This window comes from Mytilus edulis, chromosome 1 (assembly GCF_963676685.1).
Source record: "Mytilus edulis chromosome 1, xbMytEdul2.2, whole genome shotgun sequence".
NCBI classification, from domain to species: Eukaryota; Metazoa; Mollusca; class Bivalvia; order Mytilida; family Mytilidae; genus Mytilus; species Mytilus edulis.
The window spans coordinates 33,117,693-33,130,709 of NC_092344.1; the positions used below are offsets into that span (position 1 = coordinate 33,117,693).

At 31.1% G+C, this 13,017-nt stretch overlaps 1 non-coding gene across 1 annotated transcript; it reads left to right on the forward strand.

Moving 5' to 3' along the window:
* Positions 1-4,388: 4,388 nt before the first annotated feature.
* On the forward strand, positions 4,389-4,552 carry LOC139508819 (U1 spliceosomal RNA). The gene has a single exon (XR_011661471.1). It is a non-coding gene; the product is annotated as a U1 spliceosomal RNA (small nuclear RNA).
* Positions 4,553-13,017: the final 8,465 nt, after the last annotated feature.

Here is a 13,017-nt window from a genome sequence, read left to right on the forward strand (position 1 = left end):
GCATTAACTACCTCAGATATACTGCACAGTTCAAATCTATTTTTTATCTTAAGGGGCGTTATTCTATCAAATTAAAAAAAAATATCACCGAGTGTAGCGAGACTAAAGACAAAATTGACGATGTTAAGCTAAAACACGATACTTTGTCCAATCCAAGGGTTAAAGACCTGTTCGCCCCGAATCCGCTATCTGCCTTGAATTTACGACAAATTTCAACTTTGTACAAACATCGTAGTTTCAAAATAGGAAAACGAAAGATTTCTCATTCCCTTTTTTTTTATTTTTATCTAAGCTGGGACATAAACTATTTTATTATATTTTGTGTACAACGTAAATTTTTCTAAATCAGTGTTTTAAAGTTAAAAAGATAGTTAAAACAATTTTTGGTAATTTCTGCCAAAAAAAATGTATCTTAGAATATCCGAATAAAAGAAATCTGATTTGGATTAGTTTCAGACTCAATGGAATTATAACGACTTTTTGGATAGCTATTCCTATAAAAGGACTATTTTTGAATCGAATTTAATGTGGATCATATTTAAGTTAGCTTCAAAACGGGGATTAGCTGGTTAGCTGGAGATCAATCAGACTTTATTTAGATGGACGTGTCTTAAAAAGTAATACAGTAGATAAAAAGGAAATTGGTTTTGGGGGGGGGGGGGGGGGGGGGGGGGGAGGTTAATATTTTAAAAGAGAAATGTATTTTCTGTTTATTTAACATTTAAAATTTAGAATACACCATTAAATCGCAATTTAAGAATGAGTCTACATATAAAAAAAAATATTAATTTTAAACTTACCAAAGTCGTATTTCCCCTACAAGAAACTTTCCTAGGATCAGTGGATTGCGGAATAACGTCCACATTTCTAAAACGTTCACGTAAATTGATTGCGTCATGTGTTAAAACAGTTATTGGCCAATCAAATCGGTATATGTAATTTAATCTGCACAGCACGAGATGACCTACGTCGTTCGGGTTATTGGGTCATCTCGTGCTGTGCAGATTAAATGGCATATACCGACTTGCTTGGTCAATAACTATAACATAGCAAGAAATATCTAATTGCACAATATTGCGCAATAGCAAGAAATTTTCAATTGCACAGTTTTGTGCAATAACAAGATATATTCTAACCCGAATAATCCAGTCATTATATTTCGATCACTCTTGAGGACAATGGCCGTAATAGGGCGCTGTAATTATTCGAGTTAGAAATATTCATTTGCACAGTATTAACCCGTATTCAAATTGGTCTACATTAAGATCCAAAGGGTCAAAAATTAAACTTGTTTGATTTTAACAAAAATTGAATATATGGGGTTCTTCAATATGCTGAATCTAACCATGTATTTAGATTTTTAATATTTAGGCCCGGTTATCAAATTGGTCAACATTGAGGTCTAAAGGGTTTTTAATTGAACATAATTTGATTACATCAAAAATTGAATTTTTGGGGTTCTATGGTATGCTGAATCTAACCATGTATTTAGATTTTGGATATTGGACCATAATGGGTAAATGTCCAATTTAAAATTTTTAAAGTTTGTAAGTTTAAGTTCTTAGACCACATTCATTCTGTGTCGGAAATCTATGTAGTGTCAACTTTTTAATCACAATCCAAATTCAGAGCTGTATCAAGCTTAAATGTTGTGTCCATACTTGCCCTAACTGTTCAGGGTTCGACCTCTGCGGTCGTATAAAGCTGCGCATGCTTTGAGAAGTTGCCATGAAACTGGTGACTGGCTTCTATCTATTAAGATAACCTCGGCTCCCTTTAGTTTTTCCATGAATTTCTGATGTGAAATCGAGAAGTTATTGAACTTTATTCTTTGAACAAGCGCAGGGCCCATCATGCGCTCGTTACGCAGCTGTTTTATATTCCATTGATTTTCGATCAATGATCAAGTTCACAACATCTAATAAAAACAAAATTTGCTGAAAGTGATGTTTTTAAATATATATGGACTAGACTAATTTAAAGTAAATCAAAAAGTATGACATGTCTATTTAAGGAGGTAGACCTAGGTTAAGGGAAATAAATCTTAAAATCATCAGTACGTTTGTGTCAGCCATTTTCATAAATATGTTCTAAGCTTCTAGGATACATAGATTATTTCCAATCTGTTTCAGGTAAATGCTTAAAATTCATTGACGAAACTTGACTTTTACAAACGCATAACTGATTTAAAGAGTTATCTCCCTGAACCAAGGTCTACCCGGCTTAAGTGAGGAAGACTTTAATGGATTTTGAGTCGAAACATTTGGTTCTAGGTATTTATTAAACCATATATCAACCATGCACTAACAAAGGGATGGGATGTCAAGGTTGACGAGATAAAAAAAAAAAAAAATATTGCAAAGAACATCTTCAAATGGGACAGGCATGTGCATTTATGCGGAGAATGCCTGCAAACTTGGACCCACTGCCAATTATGTTTGTCTAGATGCTCATTTGGTTGATTTTTTTTAAATTTCATTTGATAGTAACACAAGTCAAATTTGGTTAGGTTGGGTATTGGAAACTTGCTTATGACTATCTGAAGATCCTCAGAAGGATTTTTGCATCTGTCCTTTTCCAGCTGCAAAAACACTATCTTTTGATAAAATTAGTCCTAGAATAAAACCAATTATCAGTTTGAAATTATCTCTAAAACAGATCAACGAGTATATATTATAGATCATTTTAAGTGCGCGCACAATTGTGTCTTTGTTAGCTCACCTGGCCCAAACGGTCAGGGTGAACTATTACTATCACTTTCCGTCTGTCGCCTGTCGTACTTTTACATTTTTAACAAAGATATTCTTTGAAAAGTATTTGGTAAACCACATTAAACTTAAATTCGGTGCATGAATGGAAACGATTTTTTAACGAACCAATTATGATTTTATATACCTAGTAAAATGTATGCACGTTGGCATTTCTCCCTTGTTTGACTAGTACACAATAAGACCCTTAATTACGACTCTAGTTCTAGAATACTTGCATAACAAAAGAAAATAGTAAAACGATTTATTATCAGACGATAAAAAATATAATGAAAATAAGGAGATGTGGTACAATTGATAAGAAGATAACAACTAACCGCCAGTGATCGAATGACCCAGATCAAAACAACTATAGGTATGACACTTAACTTGCTTGGTTTTGCTCCTTGTTGCGGTCCGTATTTTGTTTGATTTTTTTTGTGTGACCTCTGTGACAATTTTCTATCAGAGACCTATAATTCGACTAATTGAATGATGTATTTAAAAAAAAATATCCGTTATGATTTAGGACTTCACTGACCAATTTTCATAATGTGGCATTTTTTTTCTTGTAAATTTGCCACACACTATTCCTCTAGTTCCAAAGCTTGTCAAGTTCCTACAGTCAACAAAATTTGGGACACAAAAGATACAATAGCATCTGAACAACATGAGCGTTTCGATATTCAATCTATTTCGTGGTAGATGTAAAGATATTTCAGAACTACAGTTATTTAAAAAACTTGAAAAACAATTAGTAAAGTGCTATAGTACTATTGTCACACAATCTGGATAAACTCTCGTCGTACCTTATAACATTATATTTATATATTGAGACTAGATTACAAGTGTTGCTGTCCACCTGTTGCAGTTTATTCAAAATTCTGTTCAAAATTACAGAAGAACCATTCAAATAAACACTCGTGATATTGTCCCAGGATTGACAATTGTGTTGTGGAATATTGTTTTTTTTTTTTTTTGCAGTGACATATACAAGACATATGCAACTGATATTTGTATTCAAGGTTGTAAAAAATAAAGACATGTTTACCATGTAGATGTGAATAGAAGGATAAAAAAGAAACCGAAGAAGGCAAAAAACTGAAACGTCTAATGACATGTTATTTATATTCGTGACATTTTAATTTTATATCATTTTTCCACATCATTACATTTTATGACACGGGCATTTTTCAATTTTTTTCTACCGTTTTTAAAAATTCAAGGGATAATCCAGTGAAGTATCATAAATTAATCGAGGTCATGATATATAGTATTTCCATGGATTCACAAATTGAAAATTACCGATCGTAGCTATTCGACCATTCTCACTCTAAGCCTACAGTTATCGGTTATTGTAGGCGTTACGAGTGCTTATGATAGCAGAATTTACCTATGGAGTTGTCGTTCCTTATCTCGTCTTCACTGTCTTTCTAAAATTAATAAATTAGCAATAACAATAAATTATTTAAAATAGAAATTGCCATTAAATCTTAAAAATTATAATCAATGTATGTCAATTTTAATATTCTTTATTTTTACATTCCCTGAATTATAATTGCAGCTTTTAAATTTTCAGCTGTCACCTTTTGTATAGTAATAATATAATGATTGAAGAACTTTATGTTTAATAGAAGAAGCATACTTACCTGGTACAGGGAGCACCGTGATCAAAAAGGCGGTCTCCCCAGGTCGAGGCCTTTCCATTGCACTTCGGATAGGCTGAAGCTTGCGAATGCCCCAAATGTGGGCATCTCGGGTACGCAATTTTTTAGTGTGGGGGACTGCGTTCGCGCTAACCCCCGAATATAATAATAGAAATCAAATCCAAGACTGACCACATGACCCTTAATCCAATGTAAATAATGCGAAGGTAACACAATGCTCATTTCCCCATCTAAATTTTTATCGTCCCCAATATCCAACATCGCCAAAAGCGTGTCGTCCCTAAAATGTTTTTGAATGTGATGGTTCTTTTTTTTTTTTTTAATTTATTATGAAAGTGTTTAAAAGAGGGACGAAAGATACCAAAGGGACAGTCAAACTCATAAATCTAAAACAAACTGACAACGCCATGGCTAAAAATGAAAAAGACAAACAGAAAAACAATAGCACACACGACACAACATAGAAAACTAAAGAATAACTTTGCACATTAAAAACATATTTCGTTTTTATTTAAATTTTTGGTATCTATTGTGTTTATTAATTGTGTTTATTTATGATGTAAGGTTTAGCTGTATGACTGAATGAATAAATAAAATATATAAAAAAAAATATCATCTTTTTGTTTCTTATACTAGAGTATATTGGTATGATTGCCCATAATACAATTATCCATCAACAAATGCACAAAAATGGGAACATTTAAATTGTCAACAAATAGTTATCAACACAATTCAACGCAATGAACAAAGCAATTTTAAGAACATTCAGTATGATAAAAATGAAACTGGCCATCTTTTATCATGTAATTAGCCAATTGGGTGCACATTCCTGTCAGCAATGGTCAGATTTTACGGGTAATTTGTTATGTTATTGGAAAATTCTGCAGCAGTCTCTGTCTTGGAAAGATGTTCAGCAAATAGAATGACTCTAAACTATAAGAAAGAAAAAAAAAATCAGAATTATTAAACAACGTGTCTGATGATCATGACAAATATAACTCGAACTTGATGAATTGCCTTCCTTAGAGTTAACCTATACACTGAGTCCTGTTTTTAATTTCACCAAGACTGAGATTGAGAAGATTTTTATAGTTAAGAATAATATATATGTTTTACATATATAATAAGATCTGTAACATGTGCTTGTATTTATCTATCGTCATTGACAGCGACAGTCAACATTCCTACAGTTTAAACTTCATATAAAATATGATGCCTTTATATCACAATGACGTTGCGCACGATATTGGTGTCACTTTGGAAATATGGGTTAGAAGGCGGGTTATTCAAATCCAAGCTCTTATCCTCTACAATTGATATCCATGTTATGCATATCATTCGAAAGGAAATAAACCACAGAAATCAATAACATAGATGATTTTGTGCTTTGTCTATTTTTTAATGAAAAACTTTGCTCATTTCAATGCCTATAACGTCATTTCAAGGGTGTCCCGCTGTTACAATTTTGTTTTTAATATGTGAGTCTTTAAAATCCCAGTGCGGATTCATTAGTAAGTAGAATTGCTAAAAAAAAATTGCAATTGTTTTGTATACATTTAACCTAAAATGAAGAAACAGACGTTTTTGATTTTAAGAGAAGGAAGGTCGTCAAAAGAGTTTAAATAAAAAAGAGAAAAAATGTCCCAATTAGCTGCTCAACCCGTATTTTTTTTTCTGTCTTCACTTTCATAAGATATTATTGACGAAAATGGATTTTAATAATATCAGAAAAATTATACATGTCCCGAAAAAATAAAACCGTATAAAGAAGCAACTTCGGACATCTCTTTACTTCAAGCGGCATTTTCAAATGAGTAGAATCATATAAGGTCAACGTTTGAAACTTTCCGTGGAACAACGTCAAAATCGTCGATTTATTAGGAACGTCGTGTAACGCTGAGTGGCACCAATACCGTACGTAACGTCATTTATACAATAAAAATGATTTTGCGAAAAATGTTTACAACTGATAATGAAGAAATAATCAATATACTTACATAATATATGGCCGCAACAAGTTGTAAACACGAGCGATGATGATCAAGCAAAGATAACTCTTACAAGAATAAATAAGATCTTCTGTGTGGCCGATATGTCCCATGGACGATATGACGGTATGGCCGACACATCCTAGGACCGTCGCGTCTCGAAAGCGACAAGGGTACCACTATATGTCCCGTCGACATATGATGTCGGGTCATAAAAATTAATGGAATATTAAGTGATACTCTGCCACATTATATCTTTTTTATTTTATTGATTTTTAATGGCAGATCACAGAGGTTTGTTACCTGTGGGCAGATCCAGTATTTCCGAGAAATAACGGGAGTTGCAGTTATTAGGCTGGGACCCTGCGGTCATCGAGGAAAACGCACAAGACATTGGGACAATTCGTGCCAACAGGCCTTAAGATTGAGGATTGAGGCATGCCTGGTCATTGAGTCCCTACATAATCATTTGATGTTCCACATGTTTGCTTATCAAAATGGGACCACCATTTACAAAATGTATAAATATTATGTTAGATAGGAATGTACATATTACTATATAATGACTTAAAAATAATTTAAAAAAAAAAATAAAAAAAAATATGGACCCCAAGGTAGAACCACGTCCTCGTCGTGGGGTCTGGAAACACGCTTAAATAATAAAGATGGCAAAGCGTGGCTGAGAGTTCTATAAATAAAGCATCGAATTCACATAACAAGAGTACACTTAGAGCATAGTATTAAGCAAATGAATCAAAATATTATATTCCATTATGCCCGCTCCATATATATCTCCATTCGTTTATTCATACTTTGACTTTGATGAAAACAGATACATACATTATCTTATACATATTCTTCATATTTAAAAATTAAAAAAAAGAACCTCAATCTCTTTCTTCTTCACAAATGTTAAATTTCTTCATCTACCAATATACTAATATAAACTTCACAATCTCTTTCTTCCTCACAAATGTTTCATTTCTTTGTCTATCTATATAAAGATAAAACATTTTAATTAGACATATCTGCTCGTATATTTAAACCAGTTGCTTCGCAGGGCGCAGCATTATACGACCGCAGAGGTTGAACCCTGAACGGTTGGGGCAAGTATGGACACAACATTCAAGCTGGATTCAGCTCTAAATTTGGATTGTGATTAAATAGTTGACACAGCATAGGTTTCTGACACAGAATGAATGTGGTCTAATGAACTTAAACAACAAATTTTGCCTTTGAGCAATTCACTACGCTGTTGAATATTAATCCTCTCAAAAAAATGTTTGAAGAAATTTTCTTTTTATTTATGAAATCTGAAATGAAAAAAATTGACCCCCCAATTTTTTTTTCACATCCCCCTTTCCCTTATTTCAAAACTGATCTCAATTCAAATTTCTAATGAAGTTTGCAACAATAACTACTCATTTAAATACATCATAAAATATTAAAATGTAAAAAAAGTGCTTGTTATTACTGAATGGTAAAGATTGTTTTAATCTATCAGTTGGTAGTATGGTAGTAAAAGTGAATATACATTGTATATTGTATAAAACAATGATTTAAGTTGATTCAACTACTATTCTGGACAAAGAAAGATAACTCCAATTGAAATCCAATTGGAATTTCTTGCTATTGCACAATATTGTGCAATTAGATATTTCTTGCTATTGTCCAATACTGTGCAATTGAAAATATTTGCTATTGCACAATACTGTGCAATTGAAGATTTCTTGCTATTGCACAATACTGTGCAATTGAAGATTTCTTGCTATTGCTGAATACTGTGCAATTGAAAATTTCTTGCTATTGCACAATACTTAATATAATAATTTTGGATCCTGATTTGGACCAACTTGAAAACTGGGCCCATAATCAAAAATCTAAGTACATGTTTAGATTCAGCATATCAAAGAGGCCCAAGAATTCAATTTTTGTTAAAATCAAACTTAGTTTAATTTTGGACCCTTTGGACTTTAATGTAGACCAATTTTAAAACGGGACCAACAATTAAGAATCTACATACACAGTTAGATTTGGCATATCAAAGAACCCCAATTATTCAATTTTTGATGAAATCAAACAAAGTTTAATTTTGGACCCTTTGGGCCCTTTATTCCTAAACTGTTAGGACCAAAACTCCCAAAATCAATACCAACCTTCCTTTTATGGTCATAAACCTTGTGTTTAAATTTCATACATTTCTATTTACTTATACTAAAGTTATGGTGCGAAAACCAAGAAAAATGCTTATTTGGGTCCCTTTTTGGCCCCTAATTCCTAAACTGTTTGGACCTCAACTCCCAAAATCAATACCAACCTTCCTTTTGTGGTCATAAACATTGTGTTTAAATTTCATTGATTTCTAATTACTTAAACTAAAGTTATTGTGCGAAAACCAAGAATAATGCTTATTTGGGCCCTTTTTTGGCCCCTAATTCCTAAACTGTTGGAACCAAAACTCCCAAAATCAATCCCAACCTTTCTTTTGTGGTCATAAACTTTGTGTCAAAATTTCATAGATTTCTATTAACTTAAACTAAAGTTATAGTGCGAAAACCAAGAAAATGCTTATTTGGGCCCTTTTTGGCCCCTAATTCCTAAAATGTTGGGACCACAACTCCCAAAATCAATCCCAACCTTCCTTTCCTGGTCATAAACCTTGTGTTAAAATTTTATAGATTTCTATTCAGTTTTACTTAAGTTAGAGTGCGAAAACTAAAAGTATTCGGACGACGACGACGACGACGCCGCCAACGTGATAGCAATATACGACGAAAATTTTTTCAAATTTTGCGGTCGTTTAAAAACCATTAAATACAAATTTCTTTATATCTAATAAAAAAAATTTTGTTGTCGCTTCTTGTCGCTTGTTGACGCTTGTTGTCGCTAATTAGTGAGACCCCTCATATATTATTAAAACTAATACCTGCATGTCGCTTGTTGACGCTTGTTGTCGCTAATTAGTGAGACCCCTCATATATTATTAAAACTAATACCTGCACTGCTTCTTTTTCTACATGATCCTGTTTTAAGCCACAGATCCATGTTTAACGTTCATTGATCACGTTCGATTTCATGACCGATTGATAATTATTGATTCGGATACTGAGGCCACAATTAAAAACATTTTGCTTTGCCCAAACCCTACCCAAAGGTTGAGACAGTTGGTAGGTAGGTAGGCATTTTCTTTTTTTTTTCAAAAAGAGAAATTGAAGTATCGGGTGTTTATTAGTCTTCATGCCTATCTGATTAAAAAAAAAACTTCTTCAAATCAGGACATTAAAAGAATATGAGTAGGCAGATTTTTTCTGGGTAGGTAGTGTTTGGGCAAACAAACCTATTCTTTTTTATTTTCGGGATATTCAGAATCAATTAATTTACCGGGCTATATACGATGATTGCAATCAAATAACGTACCCGTCGTCTTTTAGGATTAGTTTTGGTCATCGCTCATTATTTGGATATATAAACGATTTTTTTTAAAACATCAATACCATACTTGGTCATTTTTTTAGTGAGTCATTTGCCTCACTTGCCTCAATGGATGCTACGGCCTTGAATTTTGAAATTCTTTATATCATAAACTGAGCCGTGACCTCAAAACAAGCATTTAAATTCGTTAAAAGGGTATCTAAGCACATACATACATACATACTCATTCAAACATTATAGTAGTAGGTTAAAACACCTACGATAAAAAAGAGGAGCAGAAGTTCCTCATGCGCTGAAAATTTGTCAGGTATGCCCATCAATGAGCTCCAATATTTAATCATGTGTTTGTAGCAATGAGTCCAAACTGCAATTTAGTAAAATGAGTACTAGTAGTAAATTATTATTGAGATAGGACAAAGCAATTAAGCCTACTAAAATATAAGTAAATATCATAGATATAGGATTGAAGATGTGGTATGATTGCCAATGAGACAACTCTCCATGCATAGATAACATTTGAGTAATACAGAGTCCCTAGATACCTTAAGTTTTTCAAGACTGACTCTTGAAGTATATTTGCCAATAACACTTCTTTATATTGAAGACAAAAGGAAAAAGACGTGAACATCTGTGTATTGCAGATCACCTAAATGTAACTTATTTTTCTATAATTAGTTATACCTGGCTACAGTGCTACATTCCATACTTTTTGAAAATTTGCTTTTCTACCCAATTCAAACATTGAGATTGGTTGCACCTGACAATTAAACAATATTTTAAACTTCAGGAGTTTCATCACAGCTTTGGTCTTGTTCTATAGCAACTACTAAAATACTGTCTTGATAATTCACAGTAATATTGATGATGTAAATAAACACAACTAGAGATGTTTTTTCAACATTCTTTACTATAAAAAACTGAAATTGCTCCTTTTCAAATAGATTTATTCAAAGTGCAACATGAAACACTTCAACCAGTTGGTATTGTAAAAAGTCTTTTGAATAAGTACAGTTAGGTGAAGTAATTTTGAGAAATATCTACATACTTGGTCCTTGATAATCATGGTAAAAGGATCAATAAGTGATTTTCTCAGTAAAAGGCAAGTTGAAGCAGAGGTAAATGTTGTCTGCCACACCTTGTCAACATAAAACAGCTTAACAGCCTTATTGATCATTGTCAAGAGTGTAACTACCTAAAACTCCCAAGGAGAGCAGTGACTCAAAAAATCAAAATCAGCATATTGGTCCAGTATCAAGACATCCATTTATTGTTGACTGTTATGAAAGTGAGAGGTTAAGCTTCCTATAAAACCAGGTTTAATCCACAAGGTGATGCCTGTATCAAGTCAGGAATATGACAGCTGTTATCCTTTTGTTAGACATGTTTGAGCTTTTGATTTTTGCCATGTGATTAGGGCAATCTGTTTTGAACTTTCCTTAGAGTTTATTTTGTTTGTTATTTTACTTATTTTGATATCACAGCTTGGTCAAAGGATCTACTCAATTAACCAGTTACTTATGTTAACATTAGCAGAAGGTCTCCCAATCATATATCCCTGTAAATATCAAAATCATTTTGCCATCAGCATCAAAGAATCAGTGAATGATTGGCTCATTCAGCAATGTTTTCATCTTATCCAAACTAAATGAGGATAGTTTGCAACTTTTATAAATCATTCCTGTAAAGGATGGTTAAAATTAAACTATTTGTTTAACAGGTTTTAGAGAAGTATAATTTACATATCTTAGTTATCATTTCTAGTTGTATAATTTACATATCTTAGTTCTTATTTATAGTTGTATAATTTACATATCTTAGTTCTTATTTATAGTTGTATAATTTACATATCTTAGTTCTTATTTATAGTTGTATAATTTACATATCTTAGTTATCATTTCTAGTTGTATAATTTACATATCTTAGTTCTTATTTATAGTTGTATAATTTACATATCTTAGTTCTTATTTATAGTTGTATAATTTACATATCTTAGTTCTTATTTCTAGTTGTATAATTTACATATCTTAGTTCTCATTTCTAGTTGTATAATTTACATATCTTAGTTCTTATTTATAGTTGTATAATTTACATATCTTAGTTCTTATTTATAGTTGTATAATTTACATATCTTAGTTCTTATTTATAGTTGTATAATTTACATATCTTAGTTCTTATTTATAGTTGTATAATTTACATATCTTAGTTCTTATTTCTAGTTGTATAATTTACATATCTTAGTTCTTATTTCTAGTTGTATAATTTACATATCTTAGTTCTTATTTCTAGTTGTATAATTTACATATCTTAGTTCTTATTTCTAGTTGTATAATTTACATATCTTAGTTCTTATTTATAGTTGTATAATTTACATATCTTAGTTCTTATTTATAGTTGTATAATTTACATATCTTAGTTATCATTTCTAGTTGTATAATTTACATATCTTAGTTCTTATTTATAGTTGTATAATTTACATATCTTAGTTCTTATTTATAGTTGTATAATTTACATATCTTAGTTCTTATTTATAGTTGTATAATTTACATATCTTAGTTCTTATTTATAGTTGTATAATTTACATATCTTAGTTCTTATTTATAGTTGTATAATTTACATATCTTAGTTCTTATTTATAGTTGTATAATTTACATATCTTAGTTCTTATTTATAGTTGTATAATTTACATATCTTAGTTCTTATTTCTAGTTGTATAATTTACATATCTTAGTTCTTATTTCTAGTTGTATAATTTACATATCTTAGTTCTTATTTCTAGTTGTATAATTTACATATCTTAGTTCTTATTTATAGTTGTATAATTTACATATCTTAGTTCTTATTTCTAGTTGTATAATTTACATATCTTAGTTCTTATTTATAGTTGTATAATTTACATATCTTAGTTCTTATTTATAGTTGTATAATTTACATATCTTAGTTATCATTTCTAGTTGTATAATTTACATATCTTAGTTCTTATTTATAGTTGTATAATTTACATATCTTAGTTCTTATTTATAGTTGTATAATTTACATATCTTAGTTCTTATTTATAGTTGTATAATTTACATATCTTAGTTCTTATTTATAGTTGTATAATTTACATATCTTAGTTCTTATTTATAGTTGTATAATTTACATATCTTAGTTCTTATTTATAGTTGTATAATTTACATATCTTAG